The following is a 26,000-nucleotide window of genomic DNA, read 5'->3' as shown; positions in this document are numbered from 1 at the left end:
ATAAACAGATAGGAAAGAATTCCGTTAGCTGAAAGGAATAAGCAAGGTCAAGGTCACTGCGAGTCAACTGGTGGTGGTCCTCGTATAAAAGGCATTCCAGGATACGTGCCATTTTAACATTTAATAAACAACATGTGCACACAGTTTGAAAAACAAAATATAGGTTGAAACTCCTCTGAAGTGTTTGGGGCCAGAAGTGTTTTGGATTTTGAGATATTTAGACATAGATAATGAAATATCTTGAGGTTGGGACCCAAGTCTAAAGTTGAAATTAATTTGTGTTTTATGTGTACCTTACATGCATAACCTGAAGGTATTTTTATACAGTGTTTTTTTTATATAATTTCATGCAAAAATCAAGAATTTTATGTTGTGAACTTTTTTATGTGTGAATGTCATGTCACTCAAAAAGGTTTGTATTTTGAAACATTTTGTATGTTGAATTTTTGGATTAGGGATGTTCAACCTGTATTTATTATTTATTTATCATACTGGAGATTGAACCTAGTGACATTCTACCTTTGAGCTATACACCTAGGGCCTTTTTATTTTCTTTTGTTTTGAAACAGGACCTCACTAAGTTGCTGAGCCTGGAACATGTGATGATCCTCCTATCTTAGCCTTTTAAGTACTGAAATTACAGCCCTGTGCCACCATTCTTGGCTTATATACTTTAATATCAAGTAGCCAAATAGGACTTTAATGATGTTGAGTGCACCATGCCCATGGTCTAGTTCTGCTCCCAAGAAGAAACCACTTCTAGCTCTTCTGAGAGTGTCCCCAGTGCTACTGAATGCTATGCTTGGGTTGCCATGGTGACTCATTGTTTTCACACATTGGGCAATGCCTCTCTTATATGTAAGGATTTACCTCTTGTAGGTCACCCATCCATAGCTCCCTTCCTTCCACTATTTTTTTTTTTTGGTGGTACTGGGGTTCCTGGAAGCCCTTCTACCTCCAGGCTACACTCTCAGACCTATTTTTACATTTTTATTTGGAAACAGGGTCTCCTAAGCCTGTGCGCGCGGCTGGCTTCGAACCTGTGCAATCCTCCTGTCTCTGCCTCCCAAGCGGGGGGATTATAAGCGTGCGCCACCACGCCCGGCCCTTCCACTATTATTGTTAGCACTGTGTGTGTGTGTGTGTGTGTGTGTGTGTGTGTGTGTGCACCCTACAGGGGATTTAACCCAGGGGAATTTTACCTTTGAGATATATTTCCAGCCCTATTTTTGTTTGAAACGGGGTCTCACTAAATTTCTGAAGGTATTTATAAGTCACTGTGTGTTGGCCTTGATCCTTTTATCTCAGCCCCCCAAGGACTGGGATTATAGGCATGTACCATCATGCCAAGTTGAGACTTCTTAAAATCGACTGCGCCAATCCTCTATCCATCCACCCATTCACTTATCCATTTATCTATTCATCTATCTACCCATCCGTCTACCCATCCATCCATTATTCCACCCACTCATCCATCCTTCCTTCCTTCTTTCCTTCCTTCCTTCCTTCCTTCCTTCCTTCCTTCCTTCCTTCCTTCCCATAATCCATTTTTCCACCTACCCATGATGGTTGATACCATGTGTGAACTTGACTAGACCATGAGAATGCCCAGATAGATACCTGGTTAGGCATTATTCCTAGTTGTGACTCTAAAGGTGTTTCTGGATGACATTAGCATTTGGGTCTGTAGACTGAGGAAAGCAGTTCTCCCTCCCAAATGTGGGTGCCATCCAACTGAGCAAGCGCCTGGTAGAACAAAGGCAAGAGGAAGGGAAGATTCTTTGGCTCTCTGCCTAACTGCTGAAGCCGGGACACCAATCTGCCCCTGCCCTTGGTTCTCTTGGTTCTCAGACCCTCAGACCTGGTCAGCTCTGGGCCACTGAGTCTCCTGTTCTCAGGCTTTAAACTGTGGCACTTACTTTGCTGGGTTTTCAGTCTGCATGTGACAAATCATGAGACTCAGAATCCACAATCATGGGAGGTAATTCTTCATAATTAAGTATATATATGATTTATATATACATATATATACACAAATATACACCATATGGTGATTGTGGTTCTGTTGTTTGGAAAATCCAAATATCTCCTTCCTTCCTTCCTCCCATCCATCCATCTACCCATCCATCTACGTACCTACTAACACTACTGGAACTACAGTGTGTGCACAGGTGGATTATATCACATCGTTTTACGCTAGTGTGATGGTTTGTGAGCTGGTAATCTCATTAAGTGACTCCACAATATTAATATGAGGATTTCTTCTGAGCCTGTTAATTTCCTTCAGAGAGAGAGAGATAGAGATAGAGATAGAGAGACAGACAGGCAGGCAGACAGAGAGACATAGACAGAGAGACAGAGAAAGAGACAAGGAGACTGTGCCATGTTTCTGGGGGCTGAGGTGGGGGGTTTGGGTATCCAGCTTCTACATCTACAGACTGTTAATGTCATACCATCAACCCTGCACACTTGGCTCATATGCGCCATGCATCTCCAGAAAAAGAGGATGCTACCTGGCATAAGGTGATAAGGTTTGGATTTCCAGCATAGTCCCTGACTGTCAGGCACCCTATATGTGATATGTAGGTGCCCTCTCCAAGCATCTTTAGGGAGAGAGAGATCTCTGTTCTTCTCTGCAGCACTCTACTCCGTGGCTTTCTCTCCTCTTCCAACCACTCTCATCCATACTGCCTGTCTGCCAAATGTCAGCTGAAATTAACTGTCTACCAGGACTCTCTTTCCCACGTGGCTCTGAGGATTTATTCCTCTTTATTCCTTTAACTTTGGGGAAGGAAGGTCACAGGAGGGAGAAGATATAAATTTATGTCCTTAGCCTTCTAAGTTTAACAGAAGTCCAAAGTTTCTTTCTACAGAAAGGTTGTTGAATGACTGAGTTTCAGTTGGAAGAGCTGAAGGGAAATTGAGATAGAGTGCCTTCAGGTATGAGGTTTGGGGACTTATGCTTTTATCTCTCACAGAAAAGTGAAGCCTGTTCTTAATAAGATACAATCATATTAGTATTGGCCCTTGATTCAAGCAAGGAGAAACCAGCTCACCCCCAGAGAAATAAGATCAGGGGCAAGACCTGGCATGATTTCTCAAGTGATTTGAGTTAGCCCACATAACTGGGACTGTACTCTGTTCTTGCTGCTGCTGCTGAAGGAGGTCTCGCTCAGAGTTGTTGGTAATGTAGGGCATGTAAAGAGCTGGGGAAACTGTGTGGGCAATTAGATAGAACGCACTGGATTTCTTGAGGAATAAATGAAAGTGGGTCCAGTTGTAGTTGGTGAAGTCTCTGGTGAGATGAGGAGGTAAAAGATGGATACAATGGCTGATTGGTGGGGAGATGCCTCCTATGATACTTCATACTCTGTATGTAATGTTGATGACAGGCCTCTTGCTTCCTTTTGTGATAGTGTTTTTGGGGTCACAGAAGAAATAGTGGGAGTGTGTGCTGAGTGGAGGGGTATGTTAGAAGGTAAGTAATGCGTGGAGAAAGGTCATTCAGATGCACTTGGAATCCGTGTCATTCAAATGAACACAAAAACCATTTGCCTTTGGAAAAACAGTGATGGATCTGGGTGATGGGAAGCCACTCTAAATTATCATCTAAGGGAGCATAAATTTAACCTGGTCAAATTATAGAGTCGCTATCACGTGAGTCCTCCTTCAGCCATCTTGTGTCAGATCTTAGAGACTTTTGGGTTGCTGGGAGGAATGTACAGAAAAGTTGGGTGAATGCATGTGGATGTCTCTGACAGATTGGATGCTGCCTGTCTCAATTGTGAGAAAAAAAGCCTTTCTTACCTCTCAAATACTGGGATTACAAGTGTGAGCCACCACGCCTGGCTTATTTTTTTTTTTTTAAACAGGGTCTTGCTAAGTTACTGAGGATCTCACTAAATTGCAGAGGCTGATCTTGAACCATAGATCCTCTTGTTTCAGCCTCCCAAGTACTGGGATTACAGGCATGTGCCACTGCATCCAGCCAGGATGGAGGAGATAAACTTACTGAGTTGGGATTAAAATGAGTGCAAGTGTGGGTCTAGAATGTCTTCCCTAAAGCTCACGTGCTTGTTACCGATGCATCAAGGTCCAGATGTGGGGCACCTGGCGGGACTGGTCCCTGGGGCGTGACGTTGAGGACTCAGTCTGTTCCTGAAATCCACTGTCACTCTGCTTCTGGTCGCCGTGTGTTGAGTGGAATTCTTTCACCATGCTGTGCTGCTGCGCTTTCTGACTTGGTGCTAAGAGGCTAAACTTCTAAAGCCATGACCCACATACAGAGTTCCTCCTCTAAGTTGTTCTTGGTGGGGATTTTGGTTATAACAATGAAACAATGGATCAAAACACAGAGGTATAGGAACTGTTCAGTGACCAGGATGTGTGGTCATCTATTGAGAATGAGGAAAGTTGTCCAGGAAGAGAGAGGTGAGGGTACGGGAAATCGTTTGTGAAGAACTGAGACAGGATGAGTACATCTCAGGAAATTTATTTGAAGAAAGTCAATGAAGTCAAAAGTTGGTTCTCTAAAAAGGTCTACAAAATTGACAAAGCTTTAGCTTCACTGATCAAGTTCTAGATTGGACCTGGAATGTTCTCTCATCCTGGCTAGAAAGCCCCAAGTGTTACAGGCTTGGTCCCAGGGTGGCACTATTAGGAGGTGGTGAAACCTGGAAGGTGTGGGGCCTTGAGGGGGGCATAGGTCATTGGAAGTGTCCCCTTGAAGAAGGCTGTGGGACCTGCTCTCTCGTTTGCTCTTTTGTTTACATCTGGCATGAGGTAGAAGGTTTGGTTCTAGCACACACTCCCACTATGATACTCTGCCTCTCTTTCCCGACAAGATACACTGGAATGATGGATCTGCCTGATCATTGACCAAAGCCTCCAAAATGCTAAGCCCAAATAAACCTTTTCTCAATAACTTGATTGTCTTAGGCAGTTGTTATAGTAACAGAGATCTACTGACCTACCAAGGAAAAGAGACGGAAGTACCCAAATTCCTAAACTCAGGAATGAGGCAGGGTATTACTCTGGCCTTACAGACACACAAAGGATTATAAGCGAATACTATGAACAATTATATTCCAACAATTAGATAACTTAGATTAAATTTATAGAAAGACACATATTTCTAAGACAGAATGAAAAAGAAATGGAAAATCTTAATTGACTTATTATAGTAAAAAGATGAAATTGGTAATTTAAAAACTTACCACAAAGAAAGGTCCTGACCCACATGACTTCATTGGTTAATTTGACTATACATTCAAGAATTAATATCACCCTTCACAAACTCTTCTGCAAAACAGAGGAGGAAGGAATGCTTCTTAACTCATTCTATGAGGCCAATATTACCCAGTATTACTGTAATGCCCTAAACAATGAAATCATATGGAAAATACAGCCTAATATCTCATGAATATAGATACAGAAATCCTCAACAAAATACTAGCAAACTTAATCCGGAACTATAGTAAAAGAATCACATCAAGTAGGGTTTATTGTAGGCTTAATGTCCAAAAATAAATCAATAAAATAAGACATATTAATAGAAGGGACAAAACATTATGATAATCATAATAGACATAGAAAAGCAATTGGCAAAATTCAGTGCCTTTTATGATAAAAGAGCTTAACAAGCCAGAAACAGAGACATTGGGAACTTAACACAAGTGCCCATGGAAACCATCAGCTAGCATTGTACCTCATGGTAACAAAAACTTTGCACCCAACACCAGGAATTAAAAGACAGAGCACTTTCACCACATCTACTTAACCTTGTACTGGAGGTCACAGCCTAGGAAATTAATAAAGAATATAAAACAAAATGCATTAATTTTGGAAAAGAAAAAATAAACCATCTCTATTCATAGACGATAGCATATTATATGTAGAATATTGCAAGGAGCCCACTAAGAATTATTGGAATTAATAAAAAGTTCAACAATCTTACAGAATACAAAATTAATAGACAAAACTTGGTTCTATTTCTGAATACTAGCAATAAACCTGACTACATAAAAATTAGCAAAGAAATCACATTGAAAATGATTTCTCCAAGCCACCTAAAAGTCAACCCATGGGACAGGAAAGCATAATTGTAAATCATATATCTGATAAGAAACTTGGGTCCCAAAAATAGAAAGAACTCCTGCAACTTATAATAAGGCAAGTGACTAAACAACCAAAGGGCAAAGATTTGGAGAATTCTCCAAAGAAGGGGTACAAATGGCCAACACATACATGTAACATGCTCAACATCAACCATATTAAGGAAAATGCAAATGCAAACTACAACGAGATTCTGTTGTGCACTAAGATGGCTATAATAAAAGTGGAAGATGATAGCAAGTGTCAGCAAGAAAGTGGGACCTGCACGCCACTGGGCAGGTGTAAGATTGTGTGGTTTAATGCGAGGATGGTTCAGCAGCTTCTCAAGTTACCAGATGACCTAGTAATTCCACTCCTATGTAAAAAAAATGTAAACAAATCCACCTAAAACCTAGTACATGACTGTTCACGAAAGTACGGTTCAGAGAAACCCAGATGTGGAAACAACAGAAATTATCATTGATGGACGAATGGATACACAGCACACAGTATATCCATACAATGGAATATTATGTGGCAATGAAAAGAAGTGAAGTGATGATAAATAATACAACATAGATGAATGCGGAAGTCATGCTAAATGGAAGATGTAGCACCAAAGGACATATATTAAATAAAGCTCTTTAACATTTCTTGAATAGGCGAACCTATAGAAAGTAACTTGGATGCTATGAGCTGGTAGAGGAAGTGTGGGAAGTGGAATGGGGCCGTGAGGTTTAATTGTGTCCTCCCCCAATTCATGTGCTGGAAACTTAATCCCTGGTGCCATAGGTCTGGGAGACAGGCGTGATAATGGATGGTGATGAAGGCCACATCATGTCATGGGATGGCTCAGTGTCAATGGAGTGGGCTCCTTATGAGAGGACACTCTCTGGCCCTTCTGCCTTCTACTGTGCAAGAGCAGCAAGGAGGCCCTGGACAATGGCTGGTCCTTTGAACTGGACCTCTCAGTCCCAGAGCTGTGAGGACAAGGTCTCTGTATGTTGATAAGTTGCCACCTCAGGAATTTTGCTACAGCTGCACAAAGTAGACTGAGACTGAGAGTGACTGCTGGAAGGTATGGGGCTTTCTCATTGGAGAGGTAAGCATGTCTTAAATTGGAGAGTGGTGATGGTCACACAGCCCTGGGACCATAATAAAACTAGATTTATATACTCTCCCCTTATTATATGTGTTTATATGTATTGAGGACTCTTGAGTTGTTTCTGTTGCAGGCGATGTTGGCAATGGACTTGACAGATATCTTTACATGGTGGTAATTCCACGTCTTTGCTGTGTGTACCCAGCAGAAGGCTTGCTGGGTCTCATGATGGTTCTGCTTCTAATTTCTTTAGAGACCTTAATGATGTCTTCCATGATGGCCATGGGAATGTACATCCCCACTGACAGGGCCCAGGTGTTTCCTTTCCTCCACACCCTGGATGACACATGTCATCTCTTTTCCATAGTAGCCATTCTTATAGGTGTGAAGTACATATCTCAATGTAGGTATGACTTACTTTTCTCTTATGATTAGTAAAGGGAATTTAATTTTTTATATATCTATTTGATGTTTTATGTCTTTTGGAAAATATCTGTTCAGATCATTTGCCCATTTTGAAAATTAGGTTTTTATTTTTGCTATTCAGCTGTTGGAGTTTCTTGTATAGTTTGAATATTAACCATCTATCTCACCTGTGAGTCAAAAATATTCTCTCCCACTCTGTGGGCTGCCTTTCCATTTTACTGATTTTTTTTTCCTGAGAAAAGACTTTTTAGTTTGCTGTAGCACTACTCATTTAGTTTTGATTTTGTTGTCTATATTTTTGGGTTTCTGTTAAAAAAAAAGTCATCATTTTCAAGGCCAAGCTTTTCCTTATGTTTTCTTCTAGGGATTTTATGGTTTTAGGTCTCAGGTTCAGGACTTTAAGCCATTGTCTTAGCATCCTCACAGCTCAAATCCAAAGGCCTGGCCTCATAACTCAGAGGAAGGAAGGTTTATTTGCTTACAGTTTCCTTGGAGATTTGGGGGTTCAGTCCATGTAAAGCAGTGGACTGTGAAACTCCAGGCATGGTGGAAGAAGCAGAGAGGCAGAGAGCAAACCTTCGCTCTCATGCCATGGGGCTGGTGGCAAGAGAGCGAGTGAGGGGACAGGGCGCCATCTCTAATCCCCAAGGCCACAGCCCCAGGGATCCCCACCCCAGTATCCAGCCACACACACCAGCCCAGGCCACTGCCACCCAGATAAATCCATTGCTGAGATTACAACGGAGCCCTGCTTCCAACAGTACCACCCTGTGTCCATGGGCTAGTGGGGCAATCTATTTTCAAGTCATTACGGCCATTTTGAGTTGACTTTTGTAACTGGCAGTGCTTCTCGGTCTTTTGGTTCAGATCAAATGTAGTATTTGCTCTTATCAGTTTAATATCTGATACGTTCTCCATCAGAGGACAATACATTAAGTGGATATTTGGAGCTGTGGATGAACAGGAGCTTGATCTGCCCACATCGACCTGCCAGTACATTCCTCCAGGAATGGTGCACCCGGTTTCAGGGAACATAAAAGAAGAGATAAGGTCCAGTTTCATTTCCTGCATGTGGATACTCAGCTTTCCTAGAATCATATTTTGAAAGGACTATCCCTTTACCATTGTGCTTTCTTGGTGGCATTGCGGAAGGTTACTTAACTTTATCTGTGGGTCTAATTCTGGGCCCTTCATTTTGTTTCCTTGGTCCATGTATTGTTTTCATGGTAAGATCATATTGTTTTGGTTACCACTGCTTTTTGATGTAATTTGAAATCTGGAAGTAATGATGCCTGCAACTTTATTTTTCTCAAGAATGTATTGGCTACTTTTTTTTTTTTAAGGTTCCATAAAAAGTGATGGGTTTTTTTAAATATTTCTATAAATAAGTCATTGAAATTTTGATAAAGATTGAGTGGAATATATTTATCATTAAACTTTGGGTAGTATGGGAATTTTGATAATATTATTTCTTCCAATCCTTGAGGATGAGAACACCTTTACATTTACTTTTGCCATTTTTAATTTTTTTCCATAATGCCTAATAATTTTCAGTGCACCAGTCTTTTGCTTCATTGTTTAAATTTACTCTTAGTATTTTATTCTTTTTGCTATTATTGTAAATGGGACTGTTTTCTTCAATGTTTTGATAGATTGCTAGTGATATAAACATTCCTTATTTTGTATATTGATTTCGTATACTTCAAATTCACTAAATTTACTTACTCATTCTAACAGCTCTTTTGTGCAGTCTATAGGATATTTTGCATATAATATCATGTCATCTGCAAACAGCAGTAATTCTTCTTCTTCCATTCAGACAGCCTTTCTTCCTTTCACTTGTCTGGTTGTTCTTGCTAGTACTTCTAGTACCATTCCAAATAGATTTGGGGAGGATGGGTACCTTTGCCTTGTACCAAATACCAGGGGGAAAGCCGTCAGTGTTCCCCCAGTGATCCTAATGCCATCCGCCTTAATGATGACTTGTGTGACTCTTTTCTCTGTCCCCGTTCATGGTCTTCCCTCTAGCCTCAGTGACCACCTCCTGGTTCTCCAAGGTGTGTGCTCCCTATGTGCAGAGCCTTTACTGGGGTGATTTTCTGTGCTTACATAGCCCTGTTCTCATCTTCTCTCCATATCCCCACCTACATCCTGAGTTAATCTGACTCACCTGATGATGGCCTGTCTCATGGGATCCTCCATCTCCACCTTTCTCACACTTGTGTGCAAGCTCTCCCACGCTCAACCCCCACTGAGGCCCGGGAGCCCAGCAGAAGGGCACGGTGTTATCTCCTGTTAGGTGTCACCGGGTGCTCGTTTGATGGTGCATGAGTCCTGCTGCTGTGGGTGATGGGCCAGGCCCGCACAGGGCCACTCGCTGCCAAGACAACCACCTTTTTGGTGATGGCCATTCTTCATGCATCCCCACGATCTCTCTAGAATGAGGAGACCTGCCTTCTTTTGCTGGCAGAACACATTCAGTTATCTGTGCCCTTTCGGTGACTTTGTAAACTAAGCTAGGTTTTAGGTTTCCTTTCTCTGTAGTATAAAGCATTTATTTCTTTCATTAACTGGCTCTCATTTTTTATGAGAAATGTCCTTGCCAGTGCTCTCCTCACGAGGGGTTGTGATATTAGAAGCCTGGAGTCAGGCTCTGCATCCTAGCGTGGTGAGATTGGCTGTAACACTCAGTCCTCTCTGTGTGCCCCTTTATATGTTCTTTCCCTTCCTTGTAGTTCAGTTCAAAGGCGATGTCAGAGTTTACCATCTTCTAATGATGGGATTCTAACAAAAGGGTAAGTGCACGTTTATTAACTTGAGAATAATGTATATGGTTATTGTGTTTACAGTTCACATATTATTGAACATAGGTACACTTTTTTTTTTACTGGATTGTTTAGGATACAATGCAGAGTCTACCCGCTACCCACACAACAGGGGTCATACCAAGCGGCTCACAGGACATAGCAGTCCCTGTGTTCTCATGGCTGGAGGTTCTGAGTCACTCACTGGTGGTGTGCGGTGACAGAATCAGACAGGGCTGGGTGTGTCTGGTGGAAGAGTCTCTGACAGCCTGTATTTACTCATTGGACGGATATGCACATCTTCCTCAGCACTAATTTAGCTGACAGTCTGGGAAATGTCAGCGTTCTAATTAACTCCAGCCAGGGAAGGCTGCGCCGCAATCTGACGTCCCTTTGATTGATACGGCTGCAATTAGCGCTCAGCTCCCTCTCGCGCACTGGAGTAGACGGAGGAAGAGGCAGCGCTGGTCCTGTGTAGGGCAGAATGTTGCTCCTCACACACAGTGGGACGGGAGTGTGCAGGGAAGATGCCTTGGGCCTCGTTCCAACTTCCCCTCTCCCCACTCCAAGGAGCTTATTTCTTTTTTTGTAATAAAAAAGAAATGCATATTATCCTTTGGTTTATAGCTATTGCTCTATTGAGGGGTTTTGAGGACTTTGAAGGTTATTCTGTGAAGTCCAATTGATTTTCCTCCTTAGACCTATGAAATTTATTGACAGGAAGACACTTATTTATATTTACCTGAAATAAGCTGGCAAATACCGTGTCTGAAATCATGTGATCAAAATGACAGGGATAAGACTGCAATACAGAGTTTTAGAGACTTTGTGTGTAGAAGTTGAGACACTCAACAAAAATTCTTTAGCAGAATCCAGTAGAGAAAAATCCCTTGAACACTGTGCTGGGAACTACAGTGATGTTGAATATTTGAAGACAACTGGGACATTATTATCTGACCTCAAGGAAGCGGAAGGAGCTTGGTTAAGAGCTCTGAGGCTCAGCCAGCTCTGCCAGCTCAGGCAAGCCCTCTGACAATGTGGGAAGGAGCAGCTCATTCTCAGGGGGAAAGTAGGGGTGTTTCAATAGAAGAGGCCCCTAAGTTGGTCTCACATGCAGAAGAGAAATTCATTAAGTAAAAAAAAAAAAAAAAAAAAACTAGGGCAAACTAGGGCAAGGGCTTCTAGGCTGAGCACAACCCCGAGGGTCTATGGGTGTGCTTGGATGAGAGCTGGGGTGGGCATGGGAGATGCTGCGGTACCTTGGGAGGGGGATGTAACACTGGTGTGATGGGTCAGGCTGCACAGGGCCTGGGAAACCACAGCTTAGAGCTGTGTTTCATTTGGTAGTGGTGGTAGGGAGCCATGGCAGGATTTTGGTAGTGGGAGTGCTAGCTGATCTCTGCATTAGGCAGACAACCTTTCCCCTGACAGTATAAAGAGCAGCGGGACCTGGAGGCAGTAGGTCCATAAGCCATCAGGTCAGGCTGATCACTGGGCTGGCAGAGCTGTCTGGCTAGGCTGACATGGGAGGGTCATAGGGTCTTCTCAGTCAGTCTTTCTATGGGAACTTCTCCTTTAGCTCCTGAACTCTATTACAGATAAGGGCACTTGTAGCCATGGTCCTGAGACAGCAGAGTTCCAGTTAATTCCAGAGACAGAACAGAGACTAGAGAACATCAAACAGGTTTGCATTCTGAAAGTCATCGCACTTTCCCACAGTTCCTGAGGAGCCACGAGCTGCTATCCCAACACTCACCCCAGGCTCTGGATGGGACCTGCGGAGGGGCAGCTTCAGACTCCCACTTCTGTAGCTGCTGGTAAGCACAGATGAGCACGGTGCTGTTTTCAAAGTTGTGATGGTTAATTTATGTTTCAGCTTGATGAGGTACCCAGAGAGTGGGCTGCCATTTCTGGGTCTCACTAGAAGGGGCTAGTGTTCGAGTAGATGGGCTGAGCAAAGTGGGTGGCCTCCCTAATGCAGGTGGGCATCCCTAAGGTATTGAGGCCTCAGTAGAACAAACAGGAAGAGTGAGGAGGGACTGCTGGGCTCCAGAAGGGCTCTGGCTTCCTGCCGTGGGCCTCAGCCCTCTGCTCCCCTCTGCCTCCTGGGCACCGGCTTGCTGATCACAGGTCTAGGCTTGCTTAACCTGCGGGGTCACACAGGTCAGCTTCTCAGAGTAGAGCAATCAATTGATCAATCTCTTCTATTAGCATGCTTCTCTGGAGAACCTGGGCTAATACAGAAGTGTTACTTTCCTATTTGAAAATATTACTAACTTCACTATTTCTACATAAACAACACATGCACATAAAACAATCAGGCAGCATAGATGGGAACAGAAGTGATAGCCAAAAGCATTGCTTAATACCCAAAGTCTCCTAAAATAGCATTCTAAGGGCCAAGTAAAATATTATGGAAGACTCAATAAGAAAAGGAGTTATTGGTCAGGCATGGTAGTAAACACCTGTAAATCCAGTGCTTGGGAGGCTGAGACAGGAGGATCGCAGGTTCAAGGCCAGCCTCACCAACTTAGTGACATCCTGTTTCAAAATAAAAAAAATTAAAAATAAATTAGGTCTGGGGTTGTAGCTCAGAGATTGAATGCCCTTGGGTTCAATCCCTATTGCCAAATAAAAGAACAAATAAATAAAAATAAAAGAAGAAAAATAAAAGGAAGTATTGTACTGACTCCTTTCCTTATGTCCCCTCTGATTTTCATATTTGTTATAACATTGTTTTAACATTATTAGTTTTCTGATATTTGCAGATTTTCCACATTTGCTTAATAACATATTAATAGGTGTGATAACATCAGTAATATAATCGTCTCATGAGTCTTTTAAGAATTGTAAAGATAGTAATGTTATCTTCATTTTCAGGGCAATTGATTCTTTGTATTTTACTTTTGATTAGAAAAAAAATTAGTTCTTATGATTGGGCTTCAGGGGCAAGATACGCAGTGCACTCATAAGCTTAATTTTCTGTTTGGTTTATTAATACGTCTCTATTTTTTACACCGACACACAGAGGCAGTCACATGTTATGGACCGATTTTCCTGTGAAAGTGGCCCACATAAAGCAGTGGGCCCAGGAGGCCGTAGCAGAGCTGAGAATTTCATATCCTGTATGACAGTGCAGCCATAGGTAACGTTACAGCACAGCCCACTGCGCACACATGCTCCTGGGGATTCTGCGTAGGCAAACTGACTGTGCTGCCGGGCACCTGAATGAGTAGAGAGCGTGGTTATGCAGGGCACATTGTTCTTGCAGATGCTAGTGGGCGACGGTGCTACCGAGCTCCCTACTTACTGTACTAGAGGGCCTACGGCCATGTTGGAGTGCACTTACTCCTTCTACTTACTAAATAGTTCACTGTCAAACACGATGCCCCGTTCTTGCAGCAGGGGCCTTGTGTATCTTGCGCTGTGTCTCTTGATGGCACGGTGAGGCCGGGTCGCCTGAGTGCCCCATCTCCAAGTGTGCAGAAGTCCACGCTCTGGTGTCTGCTCGGCACAGAAGCCTCCCACCATGCATTTCTCAGAAGGCACCCCTGTTGCTAAGCAACGCGAGACTGTGTGTTTGGTATTTCCTCTGAAATACTTTCCCAAGTCCCATGTGGTTTCCCGGGATAATTTAGTAGAACCAGTCACGTCTCCATTCTGTTCATCACTCCACTTTTTGCATTCAATGCAGTCCATTTCTTGGAGTGCAGGTTGACCACAAGAAGCATAGCTACCCAATTTGGGGGACTTTGTAATTATTGGAGGAGAAATAATAAACAAATGTCAACTTTGGCCAAAATAGATTAGGAACAAAACTGTTGCTTTCACTGGGAAGCATCAAAGGTTGCAAAAGAAATCTTACACTTTAATTTTAAGAAAACTGTTAAAAATTACAATAAAATATTTCCCAAGGACACGATAAAATTTAGGTAGATTATTTCTGAATCTTCTCACGATATGGAAGCACAGCTCCTATGGCGCAGGGAGGAGGGGGTCCAGCTGTGACACCCACTGAGGGTGGTGAAGGGAATGTGCTGGCCACCTTCCTCCAGCAGCGAGTCGGAGGTAGATGACCTATAGCTGGTACACACGCAGTGCTTTCCTGGACTGCTTCGTGGTTTCAATGTGGCCACTGCAATCTCAGCCACCTCGTCTGCATTTCAGGAAGAAATAAGAGGGCAGGGTGAGGGACTAAAGGGGTATTCCAGAAGATCTGCCCCTTCTTGGGAAAGCATGACCCTCTAAGCAGCCTCCTGTTATCCTGTTGCTCTGTCCAGAGCAGTGCCTTGAGACCCCATTCCGGGCTTATTTCTAGCTGGAAATATGGCTGGAGAAAAGGGAGCTGTGTGTGTAGGGTGGTGAGTTACTTATTATGCCAATTTTTTAAGTGAGAAGATGGTACTTCAGGAAGGTGAAGAAATTGGTTCAGGGAAACAGTGGGTCAGAGCTGGTCTCGGAGTGACCCCGTCTGCCTGGTTTTGGGCTCCTTCTTTTCTGTGCTGTCTTGACTGGTTTTGGACTCCTTTTCTGTGATGTGACCCTGGTCTCCTGGTTTTGGACTCCTTCTTTTCTGTGATGTGACCCTGGTCTGCCTGGTTTTGGACTCCTTCTTCTCTGTGAAGTGATGCTGGTCTGCCTGGTTTTGGACTCCTTCTTCTCTGTGATGTGATGCTGGTCTGCCTGGTTTTGGACTCCTTCTTCTCTGTGATGTCTTGCCAGTTTCAGGACCGTGGCATTCTAGAATCTCCATCATGCTTTCTGGGAAAACATAGTTGACCTAATTTTAGAGACCCCTCGATGAACTTCTCTTTAGAAAAAGACATAGTAACTTAGCAGGACTCACTTAAAAAAAAGAACAATAACAATATATTAAATTATATAAAACATGGTTGAAAAATAGTTTCCAAGCATTATCTCTAAGTCTGTGGTCTTTGTCTGTCATAAAGAACCAGTGTTCAGCTGGGTGTGGTGACACATGCCCATGATTCTAGTACTTGGGCAGCTGAGATAGGAGGATTGCGGGTTTAAGATTAGCCTCAGCAACTCAAGGAGACTTCAGCAACTTAGTGATACCCTATTTTAAAATAAAATATAGAACAGGGCTGGCAGTATAGTCCAGAAGTAGAATGCTCCTGGACTCATTCCCTAGTGCCAAATCAAACAAACAAAACAGTGTTTTCTTGTCCCTGGTAACAATATTTGTCAGCACATCTCTCAACATCATTTCTACCCTGTAGCTTTTGTTGAAGCTTTGCTAGAAGAGATGTGTGTGTTCATTTCCTGCACGTGGCTGTATCCAGCAGAAGGAAGGAGCAGGACAGTTCTGCAGCCCCAGGTGTGTGTGCAAGGCCGCCTTCCAGGGTGGCCCCAGCTCTCCAGTCTACCTGGTCCCAGTCTACCTGGACAGCATTACCTGCAGCTCTTCTCTGCCACGGGGGTAGGGGGCATCTATTTCATCACATGTAATCTGGGCAGGCTTAAGACCTGCTTTGTCAACAGCAATGCTGAGGGAAAGGATGCTAAAGTTTGCCAAGTGTTTTTCTCGGCAGCTCTTGAGATGATCATACTTGATGCCCCTCATTCTGCAAATATGGTGAATGACAGTTATTAACTTGTACATGTTGAGCCATCTCAGGGGTAAATCCCACTCCATCATGGTGAGTGATTTTAGCTCTAATAGATCAGTCAATATTTTCATTACTGAGCATTTTACTGCATTCCCATTTTCTTAAAAATGGATAAAATCATTTAAAAAAAATTCCTTTAGCATCACACTGCTGTCGAAAGCTTCCAAGGTAGAGATTTCCAGATCAATAAGATTCCACATCACTGTCTGTTATGTCTGCAGAAGAAACGTGTAGGTTAAAGTTACAAAGGTCCAGGCATGGTGGTGCATGCTTGTAATCCCAGTACTTAGGAGGCCCAGACTGGAAGAGCATGGGTTCAAGGCCAGCCTCAGGAACTTAGTGAGTCCATTGGCAACTTAGCAAGACTGTTTCAAAATAAAAAATACAATAGTGCTGGGTGTGTAGCGCAGAGGTAAAATGTCCCTGGGGACAATCCCCAGTACCACAAAAAAGAAAAGAAAGATCGAGAAGAAATATGTAATTTCAAGCACAGAAACCAAGGGCAAAAGGGAATAATTTTAATACCAATGTACACCGAATCTCAAAGCATTAATCTAGACAAGTAAGGCTATTTTGTTAATAGGATTTATAAAGTATATAACAATTACAGGCATTTGTGTGATCCATGGTATATTAACAAGGTATCAAAATCAGAAAATGTTAAAAGCAGTAGGCAAAATTATACAGGATTAGAATCAATAAATTCCACATCTTTCTGTCTCTGACAAGTTGGCAAAATATAGGAAGTGGATATAGAGATTCTAAACTACTATAAATCACACTAAGAGTTATTAACATTATTATAATGTACCATTTAAAATTAAGAGTTTTGTAGAATAAATATTTGAGAAATTGATCGTGTGGGGCTTTATTACAGATCACAAACCTAAAATATATGGAATATTTTGACTGGGACAAATCGGGTCTTTAATTGGTGAGGCATCTCTTAGCTATCAGCTCATAAGACTATAATGACTAGCTGGGTGTAGGAGGAAGGGACCACTTCCGTTCCAGGACAGCCCAGAGCAGTGTACTGGGGATGTGAGTATGGATTCAGGGTATGGATATCAGGGACTTGAAGAAAGGAAGACAGAGCTCTTACTGAACAGCAGCAAAACAACAACAACAACAACAAAATCCACCATATCCAACCCTAAGTGAAAAGGCAGCCCCCAAACTCACAAGGCTCAGAAAAATCCTAAAAATGTTATTTATAAAGAGCCGCCACTTAACACCTCTTACCAACACAGCCACAGCCCTCTGCCTCGTCGATGGCAAAATTTAATCGCAGGTTTGAAAGATTGTTTAAATGAGAAAAATTGATAAAGGACGTGAGCATTCGCCACATTTCCTTGACCTCACAGGAAATGATATATTAAAGTTTAAAACTCTTTCTCCGTCCGTACACAGCGCTGCTGGGATCCGTGGCGGGCTCACGGTTGTCCCTGGCTCTTCAGGCTGCGCAAGCCTGCTATTGGGTTTGTAGAGCTGCAGGGTGAAGGCGAGAGGCTGGCCCAGCGAATGACCATCATTTTTGCCAACTAAGGTGGCCGCTGTGGTGCCTGGGGTGGTGACCAGAGGCCACCTGTGTTGGCGTGGCCCTGTGCTGCCCATCGAGCAGAATTAGCCCAGCTCTGGGGCCCCACCTTCCAAACTCCACCACCCTGCAGGCATCCCCATCACGGGGACAGAGTCCTGGCCTGATGGACAGTTCTGAACATTCACTTAATAGGTAATTGAGCCCTGCTTATCTTTAAGTAAGTTTCAGTGCCAGCAAAGAGTGTGGCTTTGGCAGGCCAGGACCAGAATAGAGTAAGTCAGCCCTGGCGGATGTGCAAAAGCTGTGCACTCCAGGGAGAGAGGAACCAGCTCTGGGGCCTCCTGGGCTTTCCTGAGCCAGCTCCAAACAGGCGTGGCTGGGGCAAAGCTCAGCACACGGGAGCCCCTCGTCTGGCTTTTCAAAGCACTGAGACATTCTGATTTGTAAAATGACCCACTTTTGAAAAATGTCAGGTCTGTTTAGAAATTAGTCCATGGTTTTAAGAAACATGTCTGTGTGCTGGACACAGCTCCAGGGTCCAGTTGGAGGTCTCTCTTCTGACTGAGAAGAATCCAGGATGCCAGAGTGCTGTTCTTCGCTTAATTTCATAATTATCTTTGGGCACTGGTGAGCAACTCCACCTCTTGGGCCATCTGTTCCCTCTAAGGTAAGGTAGGAAGAAGGTGTTTATTGCTTCCATTGACGACCTGCAGTGTCCTGTCCTGGGCATCTAAGATGCAGTGTGTCCTCAGTTTTGAATTCAAGCCCTCGTCTCTCAGAGCGCTGTCTGTCTGTCTGTCTCTCCTTTGATTGGTGCATCATAATCATACATTGTGACGCGGCTCGGCGTGGTGGAGGCATACATGCACATGCTCACAGCACTTGCGAGCCCTCCCCTGCCCGCCACCCCCTCCCCCGCTGCTCCTCCGGTGCCGTGCTCAGCAGTGCCTGGCTTGAGAGGCATGTCTGTACATCGTGTCCTCTCGGGGCTTCCCTCTTCTGGTCTTCCTCCCCTCCGTTGTCGCTCAGGTGCCTTCTCTCCACTAAGGTTTCTCCTCTTTTCTCCGAGTTGCTCCTGTATCTCAGCTTCTCCCCAGCTTCTACACACGAGGGAAAGCATCCAACGATCACTTTTGTGACTGATTTCCTTAGCATAGTGTTCTCCAGTCTACCCATTCCCTGCAGGTGACGCCATTTTGTTCTTCTGTATGGCCGAGTATTTCATTGTGTATATATATCCCATAATTTTGTAATTCATCTGTCTGTTGGTGGACATCTCCGCTGGTTCCAGAGTTTGGCAACTGTGAATTGTGCAGCTAAAAACATAGATATGGCCGGGCATGGTGGTGCACGCTTGTAATCCCCGCGCTTGGGAGGCGGAGACAGGAGGATCGCGCTGGTTCGGAGACAGCCTCGTTGGCTTAAGAGACCCTGTTTCCAAATAAAAAGGTAAAAAAATAGGTCTGGGAGTGTATGTAGCCCATGGGAGTGTATTCTGGAGGTAGAAGGGCTTCAGGAACCCCACTACCACCAAAAACAAAAACAAAAACAAAAAAAACACACCCATAGATATGCATGCATTACTGTGGTGGTCTGTTTTCAGTTCTTTAGGGTGGATCCCCAGGAGTGGTAGAGCTGGGTCATATGGTAGGTTCATTCCCGTTCTTCTGAGGATCCTCCACACTGTTTTCCAAAGTGGTTGCTCTAATTTGCAATCCCACCAACAATGTATTGGAGTTCCCACTTCTCTGTATCTTCACCAGCATTTATTATTGTTTGTGTTTTAATTATTGCCATTTTAATTTGGCTTAGGTGAAATCTCACATAGCTTTGATTTGCATCTCTCTGATTGTTAATGATGTTGAACAATTTTTCATATATTTATTGGCCATTTGTATTTCTTCTATTGTGAAGGGTCTATTTAGTTCACTTGCCCATTTTTTTGTTTGTTTTGGTGGTACTGGGGTTCCTGGAAGCCCTTCTACCTCTGGGCTACACTCCCAGACCTATTTTATTTTTGGAAACAGGATGTCTTAAGCCAGCGTGGCTGGCTTCGAACCTGCGCAATCCTCCTGTCTCCACCTCCCAAGCGCGGAGATTACAAGCGTGCGCGACCACGCCCAGCTTCACTTGCCCATTTTTTTTTTATTGGGTTGTTTATTCTTTTGGCCGTGAGCTTCTTGAGTTCATTGTACATCTAGATATTAGTCTCTTTCAGAGGAGTAGCTGGCATAGATCTCCCGTTCTGTCTGCTCTCTCTTGAGGTTCTTGACAGTCTCCTTTTCTGCACAGAAGTTCTCCAGCTTACTGCAATCTCACGCATTCTTATTTTAATTTCTTGTGCCTTTGAGTCTTGTTGAGGATGCTTCGCTGCTGTCTACCTGCTGTCTGGGATATCATGACTCCAAAGTCAGACTCAGGTCTGCTTATTTCCTCTACTTCCAATGTGTGACCCCATCCTCATGAACTCAGATCCTTGGTCTCTTCCGAGGCCACCCACTCTGCTTAATCCTGCCCACGTCACTTCCGCTTGAGGCTCAGCTGTATCTTGTGACTTCTGACTGGGGTCCCTGCCTCCAGCGCCCCTGTGCTCCGGTGCATTCCACGTCTTGTCTCCAGAGCCATCTTCCTACCATGGTATCTGACCAAGTCCTCTCAACATTCCGATCATAGCAGGCTCCTCAAGTCAGATAGTAGCCTTAGAGCCCCACAGGGCACTTCCTGTCGCCCAGCACACGGGAGGAAGGGATGCTGAATGAACACAGGAATTCTTTGCTAAATTTCATGTTTTATGCAAAGGAAAAATGTTAATCTCCCTTTGGACATTGACCCTATTATCAATTCAAGGCTTTGATGGAACTGGATTTTGGATCAGAGAATATTTTAGAGTTCTTAATAAAAATTAAAAAGAAAACACTGCTATGAACGTGGGTATGCATGTTACTGTAGTTCTCTGATTTTACCCCTTTTGGAAAGATACCAAAGGGTAGTGGCATAGCCCGATCATATGGTGGATCGAGTTCCAGTTTTCTAAGGAATCTCCACACTGGTCTCCATAGTGGCTGAACTAGCTTGCACTCCCACCAACAGTGTAGACGGGTTTCTATATCCCCACATCCTCGCCAGCATTCGTTTTATTTGACTTCTTTATGCTTGCCACTCTGATTGGGGTTAGGTGGAATCTCAGTGTAGTTTTGATTTGCATCTCCCTGATGGCCAGTGATGAAGAACATCTTTTCATGTATCTATTGGCCCTTTGTATCTCCTCTTTTGTGAAGTGTCCATTCAATTCAGTTGCCCATTTCTTGATATTGTGTTATTTGTTTTGCTAGTGTAGAGTCTTTTGATGGAAAAGAATATAACATTGTAAACCTGGACACTTAATGTTGGGAGGGAGGGAAATGGGGGCAACAAGTACTGCGTGAATATACGCCATTGTCAGTGTGATCTCATTATGATGTGAGACTATAGTGCACCAATAAAAATAAATAAATAAAAAGAAAAAAATAACCCACTCGGGTCTAGTTTATATTGATCATGTAACTCAACACTTGAAAAAATAAAAGTTTTATCTTTGTGCACAATAAAGTTAAAAAGTAAAGGAATATGTATTCACGGCATAATCTGTACTTTTACCGCACGCATGGCGCAGGGCAATCTAGGCGTGTGCTTTGCCTGGTGTTTGTATTCCTTAATGGATGGGCACAAATCAGGGCGCTGCTGTTGTGAAGACGTTTGGCAGTAAGCGACTTGTTATTTGCAATAGGTGTTGAATGAAACTCACTGTTATGTGAGTGATGACTCTGATTTCTCTATCTGGACATAATCCTGAGTTGGATTTCCTTGCAGGGCATGAAGCCCAAGCACTCTTGGGGCCTGGAGGAGCTCCCTGCTGCAGGAAGGCCATCCGCCCACCCGCTCTTAGGCCAGGCATATAGGAGCTGAAGAGGCGAGAGTGTTCCTGCGAGTGTGAGGGCTCGCTGGCGAGTGCCCTTCCCCTAAGGTCCACCTTTGTGCCTCAAAATGTCAGAGTGCGCGGTGAGGCCCTGAGAATCAGCCTCTCGGACTAATTACAGCTTCCGCTGATGAGTTCACTTCACTCTGACCCAGGAAGAAATGTCATAAATTCTCCCCCATGAGCAGAAGGAGGTCGACCATGCTGGGGTGGAGAATTATTTCCTAGAGATTTGTGGCTCTACAAACACAATCTTGTCAGGATTATTTCCAGGTTATTTGCCTAGTGTCCAAAGGCAAGTGACTTTGTTTATTTTGTGGATTTACATGCCATTTCTAGAAAATAATCTCGCTTTAAAAATGGATAAAATAGATTGTAGTAAGTCAGAAAGGAAATATTGGTTTTAGTTTTCTTTGTAATCCAGGTAGATTAAGCCAAGCATGGTTGGAAAGGGCCTGAGCTGTGTCTTGAAAGAAAAACAGCAGAAACTGTGTCCGTGCCCCGGGAAGGCTGCCAAGGCAGGGACCCAGGCGAGCAGGCCTGAGCCCGGGTGTGGGAAGGAGGTGGGGTTGGCAGGCACCTGCTCAGGGAGTCTCTGTCAGAAGGGCTTCACATCTAGAATCTCCAGGGTCAGGCACTGGCTGAGGGTCTGTCCCCCCCACTATTCAGGGGCTCTGCAGGTGAAGTCACCCGTTTCTCAGCTGGGAAATGGGGCTAATGATGCACAGGCTACTGTGAGAATCAAACAAGATGAGGTTTATGAAGTTTTTTGTTTGTTTTTTTGTGGTACTGGGGATTGAACCCAGAGGCATTTTACCTCTGAACGACACCCTTAGCCCTATTTATTTATTTATTTTTTCGGAGGCAGGGTCTTGTTAGGGTTATGAGAGCCTCAGTACTTGCTGAGGCTGTCCTCACACCTGCAATACTCCTATCTCAGCCTCCCAAGTTCTGGGATTGCAGGCGCTGCCACCATGCCTGACTTCTGAAGTAGTTTTGAAGATTCAAAGTGCCTCACATGTTGGAAATCAAGATGGCTTTGCTATTGTTTTATTTTAAATGAGAAACCCACACCTGCAAGTTCCACACACCCCCTTCACAGTTTTGGAGAACCGACATGCATTTCCCAGAAGCCCGGAGCCCCTTCATACTTTACTACTACACTGATTCTCTACACTGCTTACTACTACACTGATTCTTGGTGGGCCTTGCAGCGTCGGGCGGTGTAGACAATGTGAGCACTGATGTCGGAGTAATGAAGTACTCAGGAGGAGCCTTCATTAGAGTAACTATTCTGTATCTTCTTTAAGTTTTATCTTCAGCATTTTATTGTGCAGTCTGTCACCTTATAGGAAGAGGCTCACATAATTTTTGGAGACGGTAGGAAACCAGAGAACAATTCATAGTCCCCCTATTATAGCCAGAGCCTGAGGCCTAGAGTCTGACTGACCCCAGGATGCTCGGCAAGGAAGGATGTAGCTTGATTCCAGCCCTTCAAATGCTGCTGGGAAAAGTGTCTTGATTTTAAGAGGGAAAAGTCAACAGGGTGTAAATTAAGCAAAGAGAAAACAGGTTGGCATGATGCCGGGGAGTCAGCGCCAGAGACTTAGGAGAAGACATGCCAAGGGGAGGTACCCGCCTCCCTCCTCCTCAGAACACTGGCCGAGGAGTCCAGGAGCAGCTGGAAAGTTTTTGCCAAACTGAGTTGATAAGTTTTTATGAGTATGCCTTAATTCTGCCCCCTCCACTCGTGGGTCTGGTCCAGGGCTTGGCCTTTGGCGGGTCTGATGGGAGGGAATGGGGTACGGACCTGGTGCTGGGGAGAGCCTGTGTGAGCAGCTTCAGGGAGACGGCTCTTACCCAAGATGGTCTGTATTCACTCAGCCTCAGGGGCTTTAGTGTGAAGCATTCAGAAATATTTGAAATCACACGGGAGTTGGAATGTTAGTCACACTTAGGGGTAGCACACACAATCCAAAGGTTTAGACTGCCCCTGGGGTGCAGGAAGGGCCACATTTTAAGCCTGAATATGTGCAAGTGTTCCATGTTAACCAATAACAACTGCTTAAGGAGATAGAAATTGGAACAACCTTATGTGATCATTATACATTGTATTCATGTGTCAAATGATCATGCTCCATCCCATAATACATACAATTAAAACAATAACAGCCCTTTGCAATTCAGTGAGACCCTGTTTCAAAGTAAAGAATAAAAAATAGGGCTGGGGTGTAGCTCAGAGATAGAATGCCCCTAAGTTTCATCCCCAATACTGCAAAAAACAAAAACCAAAAAAAAAAAAAGCAAAACAATAACAAGGGCAGGCATATATTTTAGACAAGCATCAATAACAAATTGCATTTACACTAAGCATCTGGGCCCAGCTCGTGCCCAGTGGCACAATGAGGTCGTGGCCTGGGTCTTGTTTTACTGCATCTGAAAACAGGCTGGCTGCTGCCTGTCTTCCTGGTCTGGCACTGCCAGGGAAATAAAATTCTCAAGTCAAGCAGTGAAGTATATTATTCAAAAATGAGCTCTGCACTCTCTGAAGAGACACAGGCGGCAGCGTGACCCACCCAGGGTTCCCAGGAAGGACGAGATCTCCAGGAAGCTCCTCTGTGATGGCTCATGGCCACCAAGGAAGGACAGTTTGAACCAAAGCCGGTCCTCATGACTCCACCAAGATGCAACCCACGGTGGAGTGGCCGAGGGCCGAGGAAGGACACAGTCCAAATAATCCTCTGCCCAAACGTGACTGCGTCGATGGAAGTCCCACTCACATGTTTGCAGCCGGGGTAGGGGGGGGGCAGGAAGGGAACACACCCAGCGACGCGTGCATGTCCGTTTCTATCACTTGGAACCTCACTAGAAGGCAGAATTACCATGCACCCATAGATTAAATTCAAAACACCAAGGCTCTCCCTGGGGGTGCACAGCAACCCCCACGAGGTGGCAGTGGGAAGGGAGTCCTGTGCGGGCCAGGTTCTGCCAGCCACCCGTCCTCCCTTTGTCCTCACAAACACAGATTTGCCTCCTGCCTCCTGCAGGAAATTCGCACAGATGCCAGAGAGCTGGCTGGTCGGGCTTTGTTCTGTCTCCTTGCTTTTCCTACATTTTTCAATTCCCAGCTCCAGGACGGTTTTCCTCTCCACTGAATGAAACAGTGGCGGCCTTCTGAGTGTGATGGATGAGCCAGCAATCTGCGCTTCCCTGCACTGTCAAGCCATCTGAGACTCGCCGGGCAGAAATGGCGGCCCACAAAGCACCGGCAGATCCATCCAGCCCAGCCTCCTTCGGAGCACTCAGACCTCAGACGCAGGGAGATCCTGGAAGTCAGACCCAGGAGCCGGGAACCTCTGCCCCACTGTGCTAATGATTGGCGGCGCCTTCCTGGGGCTGTGTCCTCTATTTCAGAATCAGAATCTCTTTTGCTATTATGTGTCTAGCCACCCACACTCGGCAGTCAGGGGTACTGCTGCGAGATGCTTGGCGGGGGACGGGGCCATATGCTTCCAGAAATACCATCCAGACTTGCGAGCTCTGTCCTGGGGAGATCAGATGGTTCATGAGTGAATTTGGGTTTGGCAGGGTTTTGTATGTGTGTTCCCTCGTAAGGGTTGAAATGAAGATATTAAAGGTTGGTGTGCACAGATACAAGTCACTTTGGACTTTCAGTTATTAGGGAGAAGGGCTTTTTAACTTTTAAGGTAATTGATATAAAAATCTTATATGATGAAAAGCTAAACATAAGCAAAGCTAGGGATTCGGTGTTAAATAATAAGAGATTCTCTGTCCCCACAGCTGGCCCACCCTGAAAGGATCGTGTTTTATCCATGAAGTGGTAGGAGCTGGTAAAGGCGGAGAGGTTGGGTCTCCTCCACATTCATAGGTTGGAGTGCAGACTTTAAATTTATAATGCTAATTTACTTTTAACATTTATATTTTTCATGTGCTTTTCCATTTATGTAGGTCTTAATTTGGAAGAGTAAAATTCACAGAGCATGCAGTTCAGCATTGTAGCCCTCAGTCACCAGTGTGAGTCACGTTTTGGTACATTCACGATTTTCCGCAGTCGCCACGACTATCTGATTCCAGAAAACTCCCATCACCTCGTACTTGTTAAGCAATCAGGCCTCATTCTCCCTCTCGTCGCCTCTGGTGACCACTAACTGCCGTCTCTAAGGGCTTGCCCCTCCTGCGTTTCATAGCAATGGAGTCCTACAGCCTGTGGCTTTCGTTGTTTGGTCTGGCTTCCTTTACTTATAATATTTTCAGCGCCTATGCATATTCTAGATTATACCAGTATTTTATTTTTATAGCTGAATACTATTCCATGGCACGAGTATCTCACAACTCATTTTTCCATCAGTTGATGGACATTGGGGTTGTTTCTACTTTGGGGCTATTGTGCCATGCCGCTATACATGTTTCTTCAGTTTGACCCTGACTG

This window comes from Muscardinus avellanarius, assembly GCF_963383645.1.
Source record: "Muscardinus avellanarius genome assembly, chromosome: 15".
Taxonomy (NCBI): domain Eukaryota; kingdom Metazoa; phylum Chordata; class Mammalia; order Rodentia; family Gliridae; genus Muscardinus; species Muscardinus avellanarius.
The sequence above is the reverse complement of the archived record's forward strand: the minus strand, read 5'-3'. Positions refer to the sequence as shown.